At 36.3% G+C, this 25950-nt stretch overlaps 1 protein-coding gene across 8 annotated transcripts in view; it reads right to left on the reverse strand.

The window, feature by feature from the left end:
• The window catches only part of UBR3 (ubiquitin protein ligase E3 component n-recognin 3), a 227135-nt gene that overhangs the window by 189724 nt on the left and 11461 nt on the right, over positions 1–25950 (reverse strand). The gene's annotated exons all lie outside the window — the stretch shown is intronic.

The following is a 25950-nucleotide window of genomic DNA, read 5'->3' on the forward strand; positions in this document are numbered from 1 at the left end:
CCAATGGGACTAATCACAAACTAATTCTAAAGTTCAAATGGAAGAATATATATGTTAAAAAAAATATAAAACTTAAAAAAAAATTAATGACAGTGACCTAGACTTTAAAACATAGTATAAAGCTAACATAATTTAAGATCTGTAGTAATCTCTCTATAATGACCTATATGGGAAAATAATCTAAAAAAGAGTAGATATATGTATATGTATAACTGATTCACTTTGCTGTACAGCAGAAACTAACACAACAGTGTAAATCAACTATACTCCAATAAAGATTTTTTAAAATTAAAGTAAAATCTGTGGTAATGTGATAACATCAATGGACCACAATGGAGTCTAGAAATAGACTATGTAATGACTATGTTAATCAATGTGGGGGGTGGGGGGGGTAGAAGACTTTCAATAAATTGCTATAGGACAATTGATTCCATGCAGGAGATAAATTTGATCCTTATCTTACACCATATACAAACTATTATATATCCCATACAGATCAAAAATCAAATGTGAAAAAAATTACTAGGAAGAAAATAAACTATTCCCCTATATTATCTCAAAGAACAGAAGTCTAATAAGTAAGATTTGAAACCAAAAGTCATAAAAGAAAGATAAAAATTGGCTACATAAATCAAAAGTTTCTATGCAGAAAACAATTATTGTGTTACCAAAAAATATTTACAATAGATAAAACAGATGAAAGATTAATATCTATGATTTTTGACTCTAGAAAAATGGATTAAAAAAGAAAATAATTCAATAGAAAAATCAGCCAAAGTCATAAACAATTCACCAAAAAAGTGAATGGCTAAGAAACATATGAAAAGATGCTCAAGTTCTCTAATAATCAAAGAAATGAAGTTTATTAAAATAAAAAATGAATAAATAGAGAATCACCATTTTGTGATACCTACTAAAATAACTGACCCATGCAATGGAGCCATTAAAGGAAGGCTTGAGGGGAAATTTTCCACTTAGAGATCAGACTGTTACATCCTTATCAATCTCAGTATCATTAGAAGTGAGAAAAAATCATATGCTATGATGCTTGTTAAGTACAGAGCACCATTTACAAAGAGATTTTACCAAACAAGTTGACCTTGAATGACACCAAGTCTCTAGAGCTAACTTCCATTTATAGGAAACATAAGAGATAAAGGAACAAGTTAAATGACACCACAAAAATAAATAAATAGACAAATCATGAATGTAGACCATTATACAGGACAACTGACTCCGTTTCTGCAACCTGTCAGTGGCAGGGAGAAAAAGGAGGTAGAAGGATCACTTATTAAAGAGGCCTGAGAAACCCAATAACTATGTGTTTACTGATTCTAACAAACCAACTTGAAACAGGCATTTTTTAGACAACAGGAAAAGTCCAATTAAGAACTGGGTACTAGTTCGTTACATGATTTTATTAGGTAAGATAATGGCACTGTGATTACGTAAGAAAATGTTTGTGGATATTTGATAATATTAAGGAATTATCTTGTGTAGGTATGACAACAACATTGTGGTTATCATTGAATAGGAAAGTCTTGTCTTTTACATGTATCTATATAAATATTTATGAATAAAATGCTACAATGTATGGGACTTGCTTCAGAATAATCTGGTTGGGTGAAGGGAAGTAACTGGGAGTATACCAAGTCCAGCTTGAGTTGTTAATTGTAGAAACTGGGAGACTGATAAGGGGTTTTCTTATATTACACTCATTAAGCAGAATGTGGGGCAATATCAAAGCCAGAAAAGTACCACTCCCTTCAGATTTTTAAGGCACCAAATCAGAAGAATGTAGTTTTAATTGGTCCTTAAAAAACATCACCAAACGGGACTTCCCTTGTGGTGCAGTGGTTAAGAACCCGCCTGCCAATGCAGGTGACACAGGTTCGAGCCCTGGGCCAGGAAGATCCTACATGCCATGGAGCAACTAAGCCCATGCGCCACAACTACTGAGCCTGCACTCTAGAGCCCGCGAGCTACAACTACTGAGCCCATGTGCCACAACTACTGAAGCCCACGAGGCTAGAGCCCATGCTCTGCAACAAGAGAAACCACCACAATGAGAAGCCCACGCCCCGCAACAAAGAGTAGCCCCTGCTCACCACACTAGAAAAGACCCAACACAGCCAAGAAAATAAATAAATAAATAGCACCAAAGGAGTTTTTTCCTAATAAAATGTCATATCAGTTGGGTTATACTCATTGCTTTTATATCTGTCTGAAATTTTCTGTACTAAAAAATTAAAAATTTTTTAAAAGAAAGGAAATATTCGTATTTTTTAAAGATGAATACTGAAGCGTGTCACACAATGTTTGGGATTTGTTTGAAAATACTTTAGCAAAAGAGAAAAAAGGGCAAATGAGGCAAATGTGGCAAATATCTTGATAAACATTGAGTCCAATGATGGGTATATGGAGGTTGAATGTTCTGCTGTCTCTACCTTTGTGCATGGTTGAAATTTTTGGTAACACAAACATGTTTTTTCTTCTTGCAGGTTAGGGAAAATTCACTTTACTAATTCATTGTTGGAAAGCATGTTCAGAAATTTGTTATCATACACATGGAAGTGTAAATAGATCCAGTTTTGGGTGTCATTTTGACAATATCTACTAAAACTTAATGTGTTCATAACCCTAGCTTAGCATTTCTATTTCTAGTAATTTATTATACAGAAATAATCCTAAATTTGCAAGATATATCTACAGATATATTCACTGTACCACAGTTTGCAATGCAAAAAAGTTAGAAACAACTCACGTGTTCAGTAACAGAATAAAGATTAACCAAATTAGAGTAGATCAATAAAATACTTTGCATTTATTAAAAAGAATGAGGGAGATCAACAAGTACTGAAATAGAATTATATCCAAAATAAGTGAGAAAAGAATTACATAGCATATACACACACACACACACACACACACACACACACACATATATACACACACATATATTTTGGAGAAAGAATAGAAAAAAATATTAATATATGTAAGGAGAAAAATATTTAGAGAAATGTACACCAAATTTTGTGGAAATTAACTGAAACTGGGTTATAGCATACTTTTACTTTCTACATTAATTCTACCTACAATGTTTGAATTTTGCATGGCAAATATATGTAAAACTGTGTAATCAAAACAAAAAAAATTTACTCCAAAAACAATAAGTTATGCCATTCATTTGGCTTTAGTTCCACAGTTTGAACATTAACTCTTAACCTTTTTTGACTCATGGACACCTTTGAGAATCTAATGAAAGTTATAACTCTTTCTTAAGAAAAATATACACAGGTGGTCCAGTGGGTAAGACTCTGCACTTCCAATGCAGGGGGCCCAGGTTCGATACTTGGTCAGGGAACTAGATCCTGCATGCATGCTGCAACTAAGAAGTCCGCATGCCCCAAGTAAGAAGTCCGCATGCCTCAACTAAGAGTCTGCATGCCACAACTAAGAAGGCTGCATGCTGCAATGAAGATCCCAAATGCCACAACCAAGACCTGGTGCAGAACGAATGAATGAATAAATAAATAAATAAATAAATAAATAATTTTTTAAAAAAAGAAAAATATACACAACCAAAAAAAATAAAACCAAGTGTTCACATACTACTGAAGTCTGTCTACTCTTAAGACAGAGCTTCCAAACATCAGGTCAATAGATTACAGTGTAGAGACATGGATTTCATCAGTCCTCAGGCTGACAGACCAGGAGGGTCTGGGCAGCCTCCTCAGTTGTCTGTGTGTCCCATCCAAATATCATTTTCATATTTATCACATAATGAAAAAAATTAGAAAGTATTACACCTTAAAGTCCAAATCTTTATTTAAAGGGAAATAGAAACTTAAGAACTTCTTTCAGATGGGGTACACAAAATCTAAGTAAAATCAAAGAAATTTTTTAAATCCTACTCTATTTTAAAATCCTTTAAAGATTAAAAAAAAAAGAATCGGCTCTGTGAAACCTGTGGTGATCTAAGATAATTTAACTGAAGTGCTTACAAGCATGAATGTGAAGGAAAGAAAAAGGATAAAAGGAAAGCCAGAAGAGAAGAAAGGGAAAACATACTGGGGCACAAAGACTAAAGGATACAATGAAAAAGCAGGAAGAGAGAAAAGATTAGATAAAGGAGGGCACAGAAAGCTCTCTTAGACACTTTCTGTGTAGGAAAGAAATTAATTCAAAAAGAGCTACTGGACAGAGTGAAGAACATTTGAACGGTGTGCAGTGGGTTCAAGGAGTGACAATTCAACCTGGAACTAAGCTGAAGGAGCAGCAAGAATGGTCTAAGCAACCTAGGGACTGAGTTTACAAGAGTAACTATAAGATACTATAAGATCGACAAACAAAACTGGTTTTTGTATTTCACGCTGAGAAAATAGTGTGGGGAACTAAAGCATCTTACATATTACATAGCAAGTGCTCAATAAAGGCTTGGTGAAACAAAGATTTAATCTAATAGTAGAACTCCAAAAATGATTTCAAGGGAGTCCAATTAAAGGAAAAACAGAAACCCATTTAATGATCCCAGATTTTCAAATATGTTTTTAAGAACCACTATATGCCTGGCACTTAGGCCTTAGGAATAAAGGCCTTGCTCTCATGGAGGTAACTTTCTACTGGAGGAGGGGGGAGGGGGAAGGGAAAGAGGGCAGGGCAGAGGAGAGAGAAACAAAAATATGAAAAATACGCTCTACAAAAATAATATCACAGCATTATTTACAGAACGCAGCCATTAGGTGCCTTTAAATTCGGTTTGTCAGGGAAGGCCTTTCTGAAGAGGTGATATTTGGGCTACAGACCAAATGAAATGAAGGAGCTATGCTAGGCATGCAAAGCTCTGTGGGTAGAACATATTGTCAAGAGGTATGACAAATGCAACTGCATATAATCAGGTACTAAAGATCTCTCCCCAAGCGAACAGAAAAAGGGCTTTTTAGACAACTGGTATGGTTCCAAAAGAAAAATGGCAGGAAGTAATGTGTTTGCATTTGCAGTTCACAGGTCACAGATGTTTTCTTCAAGGAATCCAATGGTTTTGAATGAGTAAGAAGGCTAAATATTTCTTAAAGAAACAGGATGTTATGGAAATAAATAGAATGGTCAAATAGAAGTACAGAAACAGTTGATAAAATAATCTCTCCAAATTTAATTTTACCTCAACTTTTTAAAAATTTTTCATTGACATATAACTGACAGAAGATTGCTCAAAAGCTAAGTGTGCAGCTCAATGAAGTGTCACAAACTGAACACACCCATGCAGGCACCAATCAGACCAAGCCACATAATATTACCAGCATTCCAGAAACCCTCCTTGTGATTCCACTGATACCAAATTTAAATGACTAAAAGCAGAGTTCTTGTATGCTGAGAAAAAGAGAGCGGGCAGAATAGGACAGGAGGGAAAGGGATAGGATGAGAAGAACAGAGAAGGGAGGAAAGAAAAACGACCAGAGCATTCTGGTCATCCATTTCCAAATTACTGAGACTTGGTTGGGGGCAGAAAGGCAAGGAGAAGCCAACTCAAATAACTCAACCACACATTTCAAAAATTAGAGAAGCATCTGAAATAAGCTCCCCTAAAAATTAGACTGTGGCATGTACATTACATTCCCAACTTAGCACAAATTACATACAAATACATGATATTGCATATAATTTAAGGTAATTCATAGAGATCTCTGGAGAGTTATGCATCCCAAATTAAAAGCCCCTGAAATAGCGGCTTCCCTGGTGGCGCAGTGGTTAAGAATCCACCTGCCAATGCAGGGGATGTGGGTTCGATCCCTGGCCTGGGAAGATCCCACATGCCGTGGAGCGACTAAGACCATGCACCACAACTACTGAGCCTGCACTCTACAACTCATGCTCTGCAATGAGAAGCCCACGCACCGCAACAAAGAGTAGCCCCTGCTTGCCTCAACTAGAGAAAGCCCATGTGCAGCAACGAAGACCCAACACAGCCAAAAATAAAAACAAATAAATAAATAAATTTATATTAAAAAAAAAAGCCCCTGAAATATTCTCTTCTCTTCATTTTACAGATAGGGAAGTATCAGAAACACTAAATGACACACCTAACCAATAAAATTGTTAAAAGACTCCTGAAGATCACAAAAGGCATATCGTAAAGATATATTGTATCTAACTGATCTATGTATTTAATATGACCTCAGAAAAAATATCAGTAAGGAACAAACAAGATGATTCTGAAGTTCCAACAGAAAATTAAGAATAGCTAAGAAAATTCTGTAAAATAAGTGTAATGAAAGTAGAATAGTTTTATCAGGTATTAACTTATTTTGAAGTTAAAATAATCAAAACAGTGTTGTTGGAACTTCCCTGGTGGTCCAGTGGGTAAGACTCCACGCTCCCAATGCAGGGGGCCCAGGTTCGATCCCTGGTCAGGGAACTAGATCCCACATGCATGCTACAACTAAGAGTCCACATGCTGCAACTAAGAAGCCCACATGCCACAACTAAGAAGTCCGCATGCCACAACTAAGATCCCATGTGCCACAACTAAGACCCGGCACAGAATGAATGAATGAATAAATAAATATTTTTTTTAAAAAAAGAAAAAAGTGTTTAAAAAAAAGTCTTGTTATCTAGCTTTTAGGGAGCTTACATTCTAGAGAGTAGACGTTAATGATAAATGCAATTAAATAAACTATAAAGTAAACCAAGAGGAAGTTGGGACAGAAATTCACCTATATGTGTACTTACACCATTTCTCTAGATATACATTTCTACACCTTTAATATGTATGACTTGATTAAGGTACAGATTCATCTCATGTCTAAAATTGTTAGATTACATGAATAGTTAAGAAACAAAAGGAAACATTTTAAATTCCATCTATGTAAGTTTAATATTACTTATTGGGGCCTAAAGTACTAGAAAAGTAAAAGTAAAATATTTATGAAAACTAAAAGTTCTAAATTCAATTAGAGAAGGCATATAAGATCAGAAGATTTGAAAGCAAAATTACAGACGTCAATGTATTTAACTTTTAAGATAATAAATAAATTATAAATTGAATGCTTGAAGGCAGAAAGAAAACAATGTGGTAATGGTACATGAAAAGACGTTATCAATGGACAGATTAATTGCTGTGAGTCCACAAACAGAATCAAATATATGTGGAACTTAATTTATGACAAAGGCAGATTTCAAATCTATGAGGAAACATGGCTCATTCAGAGAAATGGTACTGAGATAAATGAATAACCAGCCAGTTTGGGGGTGGCAGGGGAGAATCTCCTCACACCTTACACCATGATAATAAATAAATAAGACCCATATCAAACTTCTACAGATGAAAAATACAACATTAGAAACAAAAAATATATACCTGATGGGATAACAGTAGATTAGACACAAGAAAGAAAAGATCAGTAATTTACTGACAAAGCAATAAGAAACTATACAAAATAAAGCATGGAGACTGAGAAAAAGAACAGAGTCTTTGTGAGGTGTGGGATAATAACAAGCAATATTGTATTATATTGGAATCCCAAAAAGGGGAGAAGGTGAGACAGAACAAACATGTGAAGAATGGCCAAAATTTTTCCAAATTTGTTGAAAACCATAAAATCACACATGTAAGAACTTATCAAACCCCAAGCATAAGACACTTTTTTTTAAGCCATACCAAGTCACATCATAATCAAATTGCTGAAATCAGTGACAACAAGCAAATCTTCAAAGCAACCAGAAAACGATCCATTAGGTACAGAGCAACCAAGATACAAAAGATAGCAGACTTTTCATCAGAAATCACACAATCCAGAACACAACGGAGAGACACATTTAAAGTGCTAAAAGAAAACAAATCTGCAAATCCAGAATTCTTAACACAAAATAACTTTCTAAACTGAAGAGAAATAAAAACTTTTCAGAAAAAATTTAGGAAAATTCATTGTCATCACACCTGCACAAAAAATGAAAGTAAGTCTAATAAGCAGCCCTATGATAAGCCCACATTTTGAGAAACTGACCCTCCTATTAACAGCCATGTGGGTGACCCATCTTAGAAGTGGATCCTCCCATCCCAAGAAGCCTTCAGAAGACTGTAACCCCAGCCAAGATCTTGACTACAACCTCTTGAGAGACACTATGCCATAACCACACACCTAAGCCACTTCAGAATCCTTGGCATACAAAAAGTATAAAATAATAAATGTCCGTCATTTTAAGCTGCTCAGTTTGGGAGTGATTCGTTACACAGAAATAGATAACTACTAAAAATACTATCAACCAATCAGACCTAACAGAACACTATACCCTACAACAGCTGGATGCTCATTCCACTGCTCATAAAATGTCTCATTTCATTTTAGATTTTTAAGAAGGAAGCAGATATTATCAACTCAGAATCATATAATTAACTTAAACATACAGATAGTATTTCCAAATAATCATTGTATACATTTATCAACATATACATTGACTACATTGCATAGGATTAGCACAAGACAAATATTTCCAACACATATACCCACTCTCCATGCCCCTCCTGTTATTAAGAACTCAATTGAGGCCTCCTAACATTCATACATTGAAGTCCTAATTCCCAGTGCGACTGTAGTTGGAAACAGGACCTTTGAGAAGGTAATTAAATGAAATCACAGGGTGGGGCCCTAGTCCAATAGGACTGGTGTCCTTATAAGAAGAGAAAGAGACACCAGGTATACAGAGAGAAGGTGGTCATCTGCAGGCCAAGGAGAGAGACCTCGGGAGAAACCAAACCAGCCAGCACCTTGATCCAGCCTCCAGAAATAAATTTCTGTTGTTTAAGCCCCCAAGGCTGTGGTAATATGTTATGGCAGTGAGTAGACTACTACACTCCCTCAATAAGACATGACTGCCTAAACACACAATGGATCCAGTCTTATCACTGGTACTGAAATTAGACCAGACCAGAGATTTATGGCAATACCGACAAGCAGAAAATATCAAAAAAAAGGATATATGGATCTTATCAACTTTGTGGAATTGAAGCATTTTAAACTGACATTACATAAAGTATGCTCTCAGACCACACATTAAACTGGAAATCAGTAACGGACATACATAAAAAAGTTCCCCAAATTTGGAAATTAAATAACACACCTGTGAATAACACATGAACCAAAAACGAAAAAAAACCACATTGGGACAACTTTTTTGAACCTATGATATTTGCAAAGACCAAAAGTTTGATGATATACTGTCCTGACCAGGTAATAAAGTGATGGATATTCTGACTGTACTGTTGGAGAGAGTACAAATTAACATACCAAATATGAGGACTACCAAAAGTATAAATGCACATCCATTTGACCCAATAATCCATGGGAGATTAGAGTCAGGACTGCCTAATTTCTAATCTGGAACTCTTTTCCACCATATCTATGAAGACATTTTCTCAAACCACAGTCAAAGAAAGAATTCTCATATGGTGTCCAAATAAAAGAGATAAGCTGGAAGATGTAGGCTAGCCAAAATAATGAAATATTGTAATTCCCTTAGCTTTCAATGGTTTGAAGAAACAATCAAAGAGAATATCAAAATCAGGGCTAATTCAAAAAATCTGACCCAACGGGAAGTACAGACCGGCATCTGGCCAGGGAGCACAGCCTTGGGACCCACCCAACCAGCGGTGATTAAGAACCCAGCCTGTGACCCCACCCAATCACAGAGTCCAAACAGCTACACCACCCAGCCAGGGAACCCAGTGTGTGACCCTGCACAACCAGAGGTGATTATGGAGCCCAGACAGTGGCCCCACTTGACCATGGATCCAAGCCAGCAGCCCCACCCACCCAGGGAGCCTAACCAGTAGATTCATCCAACTATGGAACCGAGCCAGCAGGCCACTCCAACCTCAAAGCATGGGCAGTGGTCCCACCTCACTAGACATGCTGAAAGCAAATGCTGCCTGCTAGTGTACACTACCAGTTGGCCCACCCAGAATCCCAAACTGGGCTGACTGGAGGTCTCTCCCTGACAAAGTGAACCTAAGAAGACCACTTCCTCAAATGCACAGATGCCAACACAAGGACAGAAGGATCACAAAGAAATCAACTAAACCTGAAACCACCAAAAAAAATTAATAAAGCTCCAATAACTGACCCTGAAGAAATGGAGATCTATGAATTGAACAACAAGGAATTCAAAATAATACTCCTGAAGAAGTTTTGTGAACTATAAGAAAACACAAATAACTGAAAATAGGGTGAAAATACATGAATAAAACAAGTGTAAAAGATACGGAAACCACTTTAAAACATAAACGGAAATCCTAGAGCTGACGAATATAATGACTGAACTAAAAAATTTAACACAAAACTTCAACAGGAGACTTCAACCAAGCAGAAGAAAGAATCAGTGAACTCAAAGACAAGTAAATTGAAATTATCCAGTCAGATGAGCAAAACGAAAAAGAAATGAGAACGAATGAGGAAAGCCAAAAGGACTTATGGGAAAACAAAGAATCAGTATGTGGGGACTTCCCTGGTGGTTGAGTGGGTAGGACTCTGCACTCACAGTGCAGGAGGCCCGGGTTCAATCCCTGGTTGGGGAACTAGATCCTGCATGCATGTAACAATTAAGATTTCACGTGCCACAACTAAGAAGTCGACATGCCACAACTAAGAACTCACATGCTGCAACTAAAAATCCCACATGCCACAACGAATATCCTGTACACTGTAACTAAGACCTGGCGCAGCCATAAATTAAAAATAAATTAATAAGTTTTTTAAAGAATCAATATATGGATTATGGGAATCACAAAAAGAGAAGAGAGAAGGGGATCAAAAGTTTCCTCAAAGATAAAATGGCTGAAAACTTCCCCAATTGGGGAAATAAATGGACATCAAGATTCCTGAGGCCCTGAAGTCCCTAAACAGGTTTAGTCCAAAAAGGGCTCATTGAGACACATTATAACTAAGTTATCAAAAGTCAAAGACAGAGAGAGAAATTTGAAAGCTGCAAGAGGAAAGTGAATCATCACACAAGGGAGCCCCCGTAAGTCTACAAGTGGATTTCTCAACAGAAATCTCACAAGCCAGGAAAAAGTGGGGTGAAATATTCCCCCAGATCCTTTTTTCTTTCTCAGGGTTGCTTTGATTATTTGGGGTCTTTTGTGTTTCCATACAAATTGCAAAAGTTTTTTGTTCTAATTCTGTGAAAAATGCCATTGGTAGTCTGATAGGGATTGCATTGAATCTGTAGATTGCTTTGGGTAGTATAGTCATTTTCACAACATTGATTCTTCCAATCCAAGAACGTGGTATATTTCTCTATCTTTTTGTCATCTTTGATTTCTTTCATCAGTGTTTTATAGTTTTCTGAGTACAAGCCTTTCACCTCCTTAGGTAGGTTTATTCTTAGGTATTTTATTCTTTTTGTTGCAATGGTAAATGGGATTGTTTCCTTAATTTCTCGTTCTGATCTTTCGTTGTTAGTGTATAGAAATGCAAGAGATTTCTGTGCATTAATTTTGTATCCTGCAACATTCCAAATTCATTGATTAGCTCTAGTAGTTTTCTGGTAGCACCTTTAGGATTTTCTATGTACAGTATCATGTCTTCTGAAAACAATAACAGTTTTACTTCTTCTTTTCCAGTTTTATTCCTTTTATTTCTTTTTCTTCTCTGATTGCCGTGGCTAGGACTTCCAAAACTATGTTGAATAAGAGTGGTGAAAAAAAAAAAAAAAAGAGTGATGAGAGTGGACATCCTTGTCTTGTTCCTGATCTTGGTGGAAATGCTTTCAGTTCTTTAACACTGAGTATGATGTTTGCTGTGGGTTGGTCATATATGGCCTTTATTATGTTGAGGTAAGTTCCCTTTATGCTGATTTTCTGGAGAGTTTTTATCATAAATGGGTATTGAATTTTGTCAAAAGCTTTTCCTACATCTATTGAGATGATCATATAGTTTTTATTCCTTAATTTGTTAACATGGTGTATCACACTGATTGATTTGGGTATACTGAAGAATCCTTGCATCCCTGGGATAAATCCCACTTGATCATGGTGTATGACCTTTTTAATATGTTGTTGGATTCTGTTTGCTAGTATTTTGTTCAGGATTTTTACATCTATGTTCATCAATGATATAGGTCTATAATTTTCTTTTTTTGTGATATCTTTTTCTGGTTTTGGTATCAGGGTGATGGTGGCTTCGTAGAATGAATTTGGGAGTATTCCTCCCTCTGCAATTTTTTGGAAGAGTTTGAGAAGGTCTGGTGTTAGCCCTTCTCTAAAGGTTTGATAGAATTCACCTATGAAGCCATCTGGTCCTGGACTTCTGTTTCTTGGAAGATTTTTAATTACAGTTCCAGGTTCATTACTTGTGATAGCACCACGTAACACCATACACAAAAATAAACCCCAAATGGATTAAAGACTTAATGTAAAACCAGACACTATAAAACTCTTAAAGGAAAACATAGAAAAAACACTCTTTGACATAAACCACAGCAAGATCTTTTTTGACCCACCTCCTAGAGTAATGAAAATAAAAACAAAAATAAACAAATGGGACCTAATGAAACTTAAAAGCTTTTGCACAGCAAAGGAAACCATAAACAAGATGAAAAGACAACCCTCAGAATGGGAGAAAATATTTGCAAATGAAGCAACTGACAAAGGATTAATCTCCAAAATTTACAAGTAGCTTGTGCAGCTCAATATCAAAACAAACAACCCAATCCAAAAATGGGCAGAAGACCTAAACAGACATTTCTCCAAAGGAGATATACAGATTGCCAACAAACACATGAAAGGATGCTCAACACCACTAATCTTTAGAGAAATGTAAATCAAAACTACAATGAGGTATCACCTCACACCTGTCAGGTGGCCATCATCAAAAAAGCTACAAACAGTAAAGGCTGGAGAGGGTGTGGAGAAAACGGAACCCTCCTGCACTGTTGGTGGGAATGTAAATTGATACAGCCACTACGGAGAACAGTATAGAGGGTCCTTAAAAAACTAAAAATATAACTACCATACGACCCAGCAATCCCACTACTGGGCATATACCCTGAGAAAACCATAATTCAAAAAGAGTCATGTATCACAATGTTCATTGCAGCTCTATTTACAATAGCCAGGACATGGAAGCAACCTAAGTGTCCACTGACAACTGAATGGATAAAGAAGATGTGACACATACATACAATGGAATATTACTCAGCCATAAAAAGAAATGAAATTGGGGCTTCCCTAGTGGCGCAGTGGTTGAGAATCTGCCTGCTAATGCAGGGGACACGGGTTCGAGCCCTGATCTGGGAGGATCCCACATGCCGCGGAGCAACTAGGCCCGTGAGCCACAACTACTGAGCCTGTGCGTCTGGAGCCTGTGCTCCGCAACAAGAGAGGCCGTGATAGTGAGAAGCCCGCGCATCACGATGTAGAGTGGCCCCCGCTTGCCACAACTAGAGAAAGCCCTCACACAGAAACGAAGACCCAATATAGCAAAAATAAATTTATAAAAAAAAGAAATGAAATTGAGTTATTTGTAGTGAGGTGGATTGACCTAGAGTCTGTCAAACAGAGTGAAGTAAGTCAGAAAGAGGAAAACAAATACCGTATGCTAACACATATACATGGAATCTAAAAAAAAAAAAAAAAAAAAAAAATGGTTCTGAAGAATCTACGGGCAGGATACAAATAAAGATGCAGACGTAGAGAATGGACTTGAGGACACGGAGAAGGGGAAGCTGGGATGAAGTGAGAGAGTGGCATGGACATATATACACTACCAAATGTAAAACAGATAGCCAGTGGGAAGCAGCCGCATAGCGCAGGGAGATCAGCTCGGTGCTTTGTGACCACCTAGAGGGGTGGGATAGGGAGGGTGGGAGGGAGACGCAAGAGGGAGGAGATATGGGGATATATGTATATGTACAGCTGATTCGCTTTGTTATACAGCAGAAACTAACACACCATTGTAAAGCAATTATACTCCAATAAAGATGTTAAAAAAAGAAAAAAGAAAAAAATGACAATGAGGCATCACCTCACATCTGGTAGAATGGCTTTTATTCAAAAAGACATGAAAGAACTAGTATTGAAGAAGATGTGGAGAAGGGAGGACTCTTGTTCACTGTTAGTGGGAATGTAAATTGGTACAGCGTTATGGAAAACAGTATGAGGTTCCTCAAAAAATTAAAAATAGAACTAGCATATGATCCAGCAATCCTCACTTTTCAATCTATTTGAAGGAAATTTAATCACTATCTCAAAAAGCATCTGCATCCCCATGTCCACTGTAGCACTGTCACAACAGCAAAGACATGGAAACAACTCAGTGTCAGCTAAAAGATGATGGATAAAGAAAATGTGATACACATACAATGGAAAAAATCATTCTGCCATAAAAGAGGGAAATCCTGCCATTTGTGACAATATGGATGAACTTAAGGGGCATTATGCTAAGTGAAATAAGTCAGAGAAAGACAAATATTGTATGATCTCACTTGTAAGTGCAATCTAAAATAAGTTGAACTCAGAGAAACAGAGAGTAGAATGGTGGTTGTCAGGGGCTTGGGATGGGGGAAATGGATTGTTGGTCACAGTGTACAAACTTCCAGTTGTAAGGTAAATAATCTCTGGCGATCTAATGTACAGCATGGTGACTACAGTTAACAATACTGTATTATATACTTGAAATTTGCTAAGAAAGTAGATCTTAGTTCTTACCACGAAAAAAAGGTAACCATATGAGGTGATGAATGTGTTAACTAAACCTTACTGTGGTAATCATTTTGTAACATATACATCATGTTACATGTATATAACAATCATCATGTTATATACTTTAAATGTATATAACTTTGTCAATTATACCTCAATAAAGCTAGAGAGGAAAATCTAGGTTGCATGGCCCTTCTAATTAAATGACAATGAGAAATTCTCTTGCTTTAAGAATCTATTATATATAGTATTTTAATACCAGCATTAAGGCTAACCCTTTCTAACCTCTTCCTAATCTCAGTGTTTAATCCCTTAATACTCTCTAGAGCTTTTTTTGGTCTTAAGAAAAAAAAAAACAAAAAACACTTTCATCACCTTGAAGTTTCAGATTAACTTGAATTCATTTTCTATTAGAAATAAGGTAATATAAAATATCTATCAATAATCTATTTCTTAATGTAGATAGTGGTACATGAGTGTTCCTTCTACTAAAATTCTTTATACTGTATACATACATTTTATACATACTTTCCTGTGTATGTAAATTTGATAACATAAAAAACACTGACTTACTTATACAGATACTCAGAATCTGAGTTAAAACCCCTATTCAGTATTACTCCAAATAAACCTAAGGCAAGGCATCACTTCCCTCTTTCTCAATGAGAAGGGTTAACCTTAATTGCCAGTGTTAAATTTCAGTGTTATAAAAACCTAAACTTCTTTTCTTTTAGAGTACCTAACTGCAAGATGGATAACTGAGCAGATGATAAGAAATATAATTACCAAAACTATGGTAAAACATTAAGTTAATAATCTCAGAGATAAAGAAGAATACCTACCTTAAAGGATTTTTTTCTATTACTGTTTAAAAAATAAACTATATTTCAGGGGATCTTTTGACCAGAATTATTTAATAGGTTCCTCTTTTTCTTTCTTCCTTACTTCATCCTCTGCACATATATATACACACAAACAACACATATAAATTCATGCGGAGTTCAAAGAAACTAAGTTCCGTTTTAGAGAAAAAAGAAAAAAGTGTACTTACATTTTAAGAATCAGCACATCTTTGTAACCTACCTGACAAAAATACTCTGCTCGTAGCTTACAATAAACCCTGATCAATGATAGTGAGTCATTTGCTAGACAAAATGGAACGTCGTCAAAAATTGTCTGCCTCTTGCCCAGCTCCAGTCCTCTATGATCTCTGTTCACCAAAACTGTTCCCCTCTCCTGGGTTCCTTATCTCAGCTTCTGGCAGCAACATTTTCTCAGGCATCCGTAAGTAGTTCCTCCCTCTCACCTTTCAAACCAGAATTCAAGTGACTAAGTGATTTTTAGTTATGCTTACACTAGTGTATGATAAGAAAAAAGAAAATATTAAAGCCAAACACACATCTGTTGAAAATTTACATTCTTTCATAGTATTTTGGTTTGGATGAGATCTCAAGTTATTTACTTAAGTTAATAGTTATTCACAGGCTTGCTTATAATTTTAATTAGTTGGTTTAAAGTAGGCATTTTTAGATCCACAAAAATCCACAACTCTATTATAGAAGCCAACATTTTTTTCTTAAAGGGCCAGATAGTAATATTTTAGGCTTTGAGAGTCATACAGTTTCTGTCAGTACTCAACTCTGCCTTTGTGAAGTGAAAGCAGCCATAAACAATATAACTAAATGAATGCGGTGTGTTCAAAAAAACTTTTTTACAAAAACAAGCAGCCAATTCCTGGGAAGTAGTTCGCCAACTCCATATACTAGAGGAATCCAAAGGATATATAGCCATGGAATAGAAAAATGCAAGTCTACCTATTCATTAATCAAATTAATCCATAATCCACTGATCTGTTAGTCAATGAGGCCAGTGCTCTTAGATTATGAAAGTATTTAAAATACAGTGATCTCAATCACTGCTTAAAAAGTCTAAGATACATCTCAACTACAAAATGAAGGGCTGATAGTAAATGATCTCTAGGGTACATTCTAGCATTAAAATACTACATGTGCATTTAAAAACAGGCAGCCTGGGGACTTGCCTGGTGGTCCAGTGGGTGAGACTCTGCACTCCCAATGCAGGGGAACTGGGTTTGATCCCTGGTCAGGGAACTAGGTCCCGCATGCATGCCGCAAATAAGAGTCTGCATGCCACAACTAAAAAATTCCCACATGCCACAACAAAGATCCCGAGTGCCGCAACTAAGACCCGGTGCAGCCAAAATAAACAAACAAATAAATACATAAATAAATATTTTTAAAAATAATAATAATATAAAAAATAGGCAGTCTAGCCTCTTCAATAAGTGGTGCTGGGAAAACTGGACAACTACATGTAAAAGAATGAAATTACAACACTCCCTAACACCATACACAAAAATAAACTCAAAATGGATTAAAGACCTAAATGTAAAACCAGACACTATAAAACTCTTAGAGGAAAACATAGGCAGAACACTCCATGACATAAATCACAGCAAGATCCTTTTTGACCCACCTCCTAGAGAAATGGAAATAAAAATAAACAAATGGGACCTAATGAAACTTAAAAGCTTTTGCACAGCAAAGGAAACCATAAACAAGATGAAAAGACAACCCTCAGAATGGGAGAAAATATTTGCAAACCAAGCAACTGACAAAGGATTAATCTCAAAAATATACAAGCAGCTCATGCAGCTAACTATCAAAAAAACAAACAACCTAATCCAAAACTGGGCAGAAGACCTAAATAGTCATTTCTTCCAAGAAGATATACAGATTGCTAACGAACACATGAAAGAATGCTCAACATCACTAATCATTAGAGAAATGCAACTCAAAACTACAATGAGGTATCACCTCACACTGGTCAGAATGGCCATCAACAAAAAATCTACAAACAATAAATGCTGCAGAGGGTGTGGAGAAAAGAGAGCCCTCTTGCACTGTTGGTGGGAATGTAAATTGATACAGCCACTATGGAGAACAGTATGGCGGTTCCTTTGAAAACTAAAAATAGAACTACCACACGACCCAGCAATCCCACTACTGGGCATATACCCTGAGAAAACCATAATTCAAAAAGAGTCATGTATCACAATGTTCATTGCAGCTCTATTTACAATAGCCAGGACATGGAAGCAATCTAAGTGTCCATCGACAGATGAATGGATAAAGAAAATGTGGCACATATATACAATGTCATATTACTCAGCCATAAAAAGAAATGGAATTGAGCTATTTGTAGTGAGGTGGATGGACCCAGAGACTGTCATACAGAGTGAAGTCAGAAAAAGAAAAACAAATACCATATGCTAACACATATGTATAGAATCTAAAAAAATTGGTTCTGAAGAACCTAGGGGCAGGACACGAATAAAGACACAAACATAGAGAATGGACTTGAGGACACGGGGAGGGGGAAGGGTAAGCTGGGACGAAGTGAGAGAGTGGCATGGACATATATACACTACCAAATGTAAAAGAGATAGCTAGTGGGAAGCAGCCGCATAGCACAGGGAGATCAGCTCGCTGCTTTGTGTCCACCTTGAGGGGTGGGATAGGGAGGGTGGGAGGGAGACGCAAGAGGGAGGGGATATGGGGCTATATATATACGCATAGCTGATTCACTTTGTTATACAGCAGAAACTAACACACCATTGTAAAGCAATTATACTCCAATAGATATTAAAAAATAATAATAAAAAAATTTAAAAATTAAAAAAATAGGCAGTCTAAGGCCTAAAGAGATTAAAACACATTGCCCTCTAACTATAATTAATTACCAGGAAAAAAATAACTATGGAAGGCAAATTATAGGGAATATGAGCACCTCTGAAAAGGTGTTTATTTATTTATTTGTTTGTTTGTTTTTGGCTGCACTGGGTCTTCACTGCTGCACTCAGATTTCTCTAGTTGCAGTGAGTGGGGGCTACTCTTCATTGCGGTGCACGGGCCTCTCATTGCGGTGGCTTCTCTTGTTGTGGAGCACAGGCTCTAGGTGCATGGGCTTCAGTAGTTGTGGCACGCGGTCTCTAGAGCACAGGCTCAGTAATTGTGGCACACAGGCTTAGTTGCTCTGCGGCATGTGGGATCTTCCTGGACGAGGGCTCAAACCCACATTCCCCGCATTGGCAGGAGGATTCTTAACCGCTGCGCCACCAGGGAAGTCCCTGAAAAGATGTTTTAACGCAGATGGTTAATCAGTAAGCAAAAGAGTGGTTCACATTTCAAACCAAGATTTATTCAACAGACTCCAACTCAAAAGACCTGGATCCCAGCTATGCCAATTACTATTCATTGAGTAAGACTCACTCTTACTCCAATTAATTACTCCGCCGTGAAATGAGGACAATAATATCTACCTCAGAAATTATCATGAGGAGGAGAAGGGTAAAAAAAAATCTAATAAAAATAGAGAACAACAAAGCTGGTGTATGTTAATAAAACCATATCAAGAATTAAAATAAATGTGAACAGTCTAAGCATGCCAATTAAAAGACAGAGATTATCATAGTGATTTGCAAAAAGCAAAATCCAAATATATCGTCTATACAAGAAATGCACTTTCTTTGAGATATTATTGACATATAACATTATATTAGTTTCAGGAGTTCAGTATAACGATTAGGTATTTGTGTATATTGTGAAATGATCACCAATAAGCTACTTAACGAAATGCACTTTAAATATAAATATACAAAGATATATTTAAGTTAAAAGTAAAGGGAAGGAAAGATATATACCATGCAAATTCTATCTAACTTATGAATGTCAGACCAACCTTATAAATGACAAGTTCAAAGTGCCTAACTTAAATATGAAGAAACCTGACATTACATGTCTTCAGGAAAATCCAGCAGTGAACACAGATGAGGGTAAACGTCTAACAGGTTGTGGGCCCTCTTCTCTAAAAGCAAAAGGTACTCTTCCAAAGTTAGAGCAAAATCCAACAGATTTTCTGAGAGCACATATACAGAAAAAAGTCCACTTAGGCGACTGGTAAATATAGCTATGAGAATACCGCATATAATACTGTACTACAAATATGTGCATAATTAGAGATAAGCATCCCATTTAAAAACATATTCTCTGAAAAAGATGGGTAATATCATTTTTTCCTCAGTTTTTTACAAGCAAAGTACTATTTAACTCAAAAGTAAAAAACATTATAATGATACTATTCTTTACTCCAAAAGTATACTTTATTAGTAAGAGTTAATTAAATAAAACCTGTTATCAGAATAAAGGCTTTTTAAAATTTTGCATGTCAGTGTTTTTGTACCTCAGCCCAAGATAGAGTAATAAATACTGGATTTATTCCCTCATCCAAAAACAACCAAAAAAGCAGATAAAATACATAAATAGTGGTTTTCCAGACACTGAACGTCAGGCAGTGAAAGACAATGATCTCTAACAGATGGGAAGCAAATGAAATGAGCCCCTTCAAATGTCACATCTTACTGCCTTGAGGGTTTCAAGGTCACAACCCGAGGAAGGAGAACCAAATGGAGCCAGGCAAGCTTCCTGAGTTAAGGGAGGAGGCAGAACTGAGAGTCTAGGAAAATCAATGCCACTAAAGTCAACAGGACAGAGTTCCAGACAGAAAAGAATTCCACAGGGAAATAATTCCAGAAATCTATACAGGGAATCCCTGAGTATTCACCAGAGTATAGATCAGCACATAAATATGAGAAAACTACCCAAGGCCAGGAAAAAAAAAAAAATTTTTTTTAATTGAAAAATTAGAACACAGCACATGTTCACATATAGAACCTAGAACAGTCATTTCCATCAGCCAGCCTGCAAAAACTCATAATTCATGAGATATTAGGTACTTTCCTTGGTAATGGGGAAGGTGTTTCCTTGGTAATGGGAAATAATTAGCCCTAGACTGAGCAATTCTCCTGACCCACCTAACAAACCATAAAGCAAAACTTGAAACAACCAAACTGTTTCCAAAAAATTAACTACATGCCAAAACAAAGTTCAAAAATATTCGTAAATAGAAAAAATATCAAGCACCTAAAAAGGTAAAATTCACAATGGCAGGCATCCAATGTCTGGAGTATAAAGAAGCAGAAAAAAACAATCTATGATGAGGAGAACAATCAATCAAAAATGATCCAAAATTAACACAGATGTTAGATTTGCAGAAATAAACATTAAAAGTTATTATAATGGCATTCCATATGTTCAAAAGTTAAGTAAAGATATGGAAGATATTAAAAAGTTGAACTTCTAGGGATTAAACTACAATGTCTGAGATAAAAAATACAATGGATTGGATTAACAGATTAGACAGGGAAGAAGAAAAGATTAGTGAACCTAAAGACATAGAAAGAGAAACTAGCAAAAACAAAAGACAAGAAAAAAGCAGACTGCCAAAAATGAAAAGAACAGTAGTGAGCTATGCTTCAAGCAGCTTAATATGCATGTAACTAGAGTCCCCAAAAGTAGAGGAAGGTAGAAAAACATATAAAGAAATAATGCTCAGGGACTTCCCTGGCAGTCCAGTGGTGAAGACTCCACATTTCCACTGCAGGGGGCACAGTTTCGATCCCTGGTTGGGGAACTAAGGTCCTGCATGCTGCGCAGCATGGCCAAATAAATAAAAGAAATAATGTTCAAATTTTTTTCCAAATTTGATTAAAATAATAAACCCAAAGTCCAAGAAGCTCAACAAGCCCAAGCACAAAAAACATGAACAAAAAAAAACAACCCTACACTGAGACATCATAATCAAACTACTCAAACGCAGGGATAAAGAGAAAATGTGAAAAGCAGCCACAGAAGAAGACAGGTCAGAGAAGCCAAAAAAAAAAAAAGGATGACAGCAGATTTCTCCTTAGAAACAATGCAAGTAAGAAGACACTAGTGGGCTTCCCTGGTGGCGCAGTGGTTAAGAATCCGCTTGCCAACGCAGGGGACACAGGTTGGAGCCCTGGTCCGGGAAGATCCCACATGCTGTGGAGCAACTAAGCCCACGAGTCACAACTACTGAGCCCACATGCCACAACTACTGAGCCTGTGCGCCGAGAGCCCATGCTCTGCAACAAGAGGAAGCAACCGCCATGAGAAGCCCGCAACCGCAATCAAGAGTAGCCCCCGCTCGCCGCAACTAGAGAAAGCCTGCATGCAGCAACGAAGATCCAATGCAGCCAAAAATAAATAAAATTTTTTTTAAAAAAGACACTAGTATATCATAAAGTACTAGAATCCTTAGAATCTTTCAAAAACAAAGGCAAAATAAAGACATTTCCAGACATACCAAAAAAAAAAAAAAAGAATCCATCACTAGCAAACCTGCACTATAAGATATACTAAAGGAAGTTATTCACGCATAAGATGGAAACATGGACCTACACAAAGGAACAAAACACTGGAAATTGTAACTAGATGAGTATGATTTTTTAATTATCATTTAAATCACTATTAGAAATTGATTTTTTTTAATTAATTAATTTATTTATTTTTTTGCAGTACACGGGCCTCTCACTGCTGTGGCCTCTCCCGTTGCAGAGCACAGGCTCTGGACGCGCAGGCTCAGCGGCCATGGCTCACGGGCCTAGCCGCTCTGCGGCATGTGGGATCTTCCCAGACCAGGGCACGAACCCGTGTCCCCTGCATCGGCAGGTGGACTCTCAACCACTGTGCCACCAGGGAAGCCCAGAAATTGATTGTTTAAATAAAAACAACAATGTATTCATGAGTTTATGATATATGTGAAAATAAAATGTATGACAACAGTAAGATAAAAGCTGGGAGAGGAAAAACAGAAACAAACTATTAGAAGATTCTTATACTATACATAAAGTAGTATAACATAACTGAAGGTAGACTGTGATAAGTTAAAGATACACTGTACACTATAAACCATAAGGCAATCAACAAAATAACAATGACAAGCTAATCAACAAACAAAGGAGATAAATGGAAACATAAAAAATAATTTAAAAGAAGGCAAAAAGGAGGAAAAAAGCAAACAAAGGGTAGATGGGATAAATAGGAAATAAACAGCAAGATGATACACTTAAATCTAACCATATCAATAAGCATATCAAATGTAGTCGAAATACCACTGTCAGAGATTATCAAATTGGATAAAAAAAGATAGGCCCAACAAGATCAACTGCCTACAAGAAAAGGACTTTAAATAAAAAGACACAAATAGTTCAAAAGAAAAACATTCTTTGTTTTTGGGGTTTTGGTTTTTGAGTTTTTTTGGCGATGCCACACAGTTTGCGTCATCTTAGTCTCCTGACCAGGATCGAACCCACGTCCCTGCAGTGGAAGCTCAGAGTCCTAACCACTGGAGCACCAGGGAATTCCCAAGAAAAAATATTTTTAAAAATAGATACCGTCCGTGGAGAAACTGTCTTCCACAAAACTATCCCTAGTGCCAAAAAGGTTGGGGACCGGCGATACAGAGGACATATCACTGAAATTGAGAACCACATGGGAAAAAAAAAAAGAAACAGAAAAATCAATAAAATCAAAAGCTGGTTGCTTAAAAAGAGCAACAAAAGTGACACAGGAATGAAAAAGATGATATCATTATATATTCTACAGACACTGATAGAACAATAAAATATTACAAGCAACCTTTTGCCCCTAAATTCAACAACTTAAATCAAATGGTCAAATTCCTTGAAAGATTGAAACTGCCAAAGCTCACACAAAAACATAACCTGAATAAGTAGTACACCATTAAAGGAATTGAATTGTACTTAAAAACCTTCCAACAATAAATACTCCAAACTTAGATTGCTTCACTGCCAGTCTCTGCCCAACATTTAAGGGAGAAATATATTATATTCTACACAAAATCTTAAAAAAATTCAGAAGAGGTGGGAACCCTTCCAAACTCATTTCAGGAAAGTAGCTTTACCCTAATACCAAAATTAGACAAAGATATTAAAAAAGAAAACTATAGTTCAATATCCCTCTTGAACATAGATACAAAAATCCTCATATCAAAATACTAGCAACTTGAATCCAGCAATATATAAAAAGGGTAATACATCATGACCAAGTAGAGTTTACCCCAGGATGCAAGACTGGTTCAATACTCAAAAAATTACTTAATGTAATTCACCATATGTACAGATTAAAAAGAAAAATCACACAATTACCTCAGTAGATGCAGAAAAAACATTTGACAAAATCCAGCAACCCACTGCTGATAATTCGGGGAAAAAAAAACAAAACCTCTCAGCAAACTAGGAATAGAAATTACTCAATTGGATAAAGAGCATCTACAAAAAAACCTACAGCTAATATCAGACTTAATGATAAAAGACTTATTTTCCCCTAGCATCAGGAACACGACAAGGATATACACATTCACCACTTCTGCTCAACACTGTACTGGAGGTTGTGCCCCATGCAATCAGGAAGGGAGGGAGGAAGTAGAGAGAGAGAGAGAGAGAAAGAGAGAAAGAAAGAGAGAAAAGAAAGAAAGAAAAAGAAAGAAAGAAAGAAAGGAAGGAAGGAAGAAAGGAAGGAAGGAAGGAAGGAAGGAAGGAAGGGGGAGAGAGAGAAAGAGAAAAAGAAAGAAAGAGAGAGAGGAGGGAGGGAGGAAGAAATACAGAGAGAGAGAGAAAGAGAGGGAGGGAGGGAGAAAGGAAAGGCACTAAGATTTGAAAGGAAGAAGTAAAACAATCTTTATTCACAGTCAACATGCTCATCTACATAGAAAACCTAATGGAATCCATCAAAAGCTACTAGACCAAATAAGTTTAGTGAGGTTGCAAGAGGTAAGATCAATACACAAACCTCAACTTGAATATGAATGTTCATAACAGTTAAATTTGTAATAGCCAAAAACTGGAAGCTACTCAAATGTTCATTACCAGATGAACAGATATACAAATTGTATTATATCCTTACAGTGGAATATTACTTAGCAATAAAGGAATGAACTACTGACACAAAACAACATGAATGAATCTAAAATAGTTACACTGAGTGAAGGACACCGGATCAAATATATGTGTGTGTACATATATCCACACCAGACTGACTTAATTTGTCCTGCCTTTGAGGATGATTTCTAAGAAGTTGAATTATCAATAATAAAATGTTTTGGGTGCTCTGATAAACATGAAAACAAAGTAAGAAAAATGGAAATGGGAAAAGGTGTTTTCCTCCTAGAATTGAAGCAATAATGCATTAATTTTTGAATAATTCAGGGTTAAAAGGTAAAAACAAGATGCTGAAGTTCTAACTGAGAAAGGCTAGAATTCCTATGCACTGTTATTTTCCTGATGACTATCTAAAAATGGTGCCCTGATTTAGGTTTTGGGAAACATTTAAAAAAAAAAAAAAAGCCACCATAAGAGAGTGTTATTTGGTGAACTATTTTTTTACATTTATAAATGTGGTGTTAGCACAAAATATAAATATATGCACATACACACACACACACACACACACACACACACATTCCACTTACATAAAGCTCTAGAAATGCAAATTAATCTACAGCAACAGAATATAGATCAGTGGTTGCTGGGGGAAGAGGCACAGAAAAAAGGCAGAAGGTAGGGATTACCTTGCAGATGGTTGCTATGTTTACTATCTTGATTGTGGTGATAGTTTTACAAGTGTGTGTGTGTGTGTGTGTGTGTGTGTGTACATACATATATATGTGTATATATATATAGAAACTTAATGTACTTTAAATGTGTGCAACTTATTATAAATCAATTATGCCTCAATCAAGCTATTCAAAAAAATGCCTTCAAAATCATATGCAATTGCCTTGGTCAAGCATTCCAATCCAATGCTTTGATAAAAGGCTTTGCTTTTTAACAGTTCTATCACCAGTATAATGGAATATTAATATAGCATGCCAATGTTTCATAGTCCTGGGCAATCAATTACATAAAATTGGAATAATACCATTCTATTTATGTTTCTAGTCTCATTTAGTTAAAAGAAAAATTGAAGTAGGCAGGTCAAATACTGTCCCCATTTTACATGTGAGAAAAACTACAGCCTAGGAAAATTAAGTGATTTACCCAAGGACTAAAAGATAACAAATGTTGGGAAGTGAGACCAAAACATGGCCTCATAGACAGTTATGTTCTCACAAATTCTAAACTGAAAATTAGCAAGACCAACTTCAAAGGTCCCTGGTCAAAAAATGAGTGTTCTCTAGAGATGACTGATAAGCTACCTGGAGTTCTGTGATGATGAAAATATCACTGTGAATAAATCAGAACTATAATATTCTTGCCAACCAGCATTCTAGGAAATTCTTTCCACTATTAC

Source organism: Aethalodelphis obliquidens, unplaced genomic scaffold (assembly GCF_003676395.1).
Source record: "Aethalodelphis obliquidens isolate GAN/ISIS:26980383/991018 unplaced genomic scaffold, ASM367639v1 scaffold2, whole genome shotgun sequence".
Taxonomy (NCBI): Eukaryota; Metazoa; Chordata; class Mammalia; order Artiodactyla; family Delphinidae; genus Aethalodelphis; species Aethalodelphis obliquidens.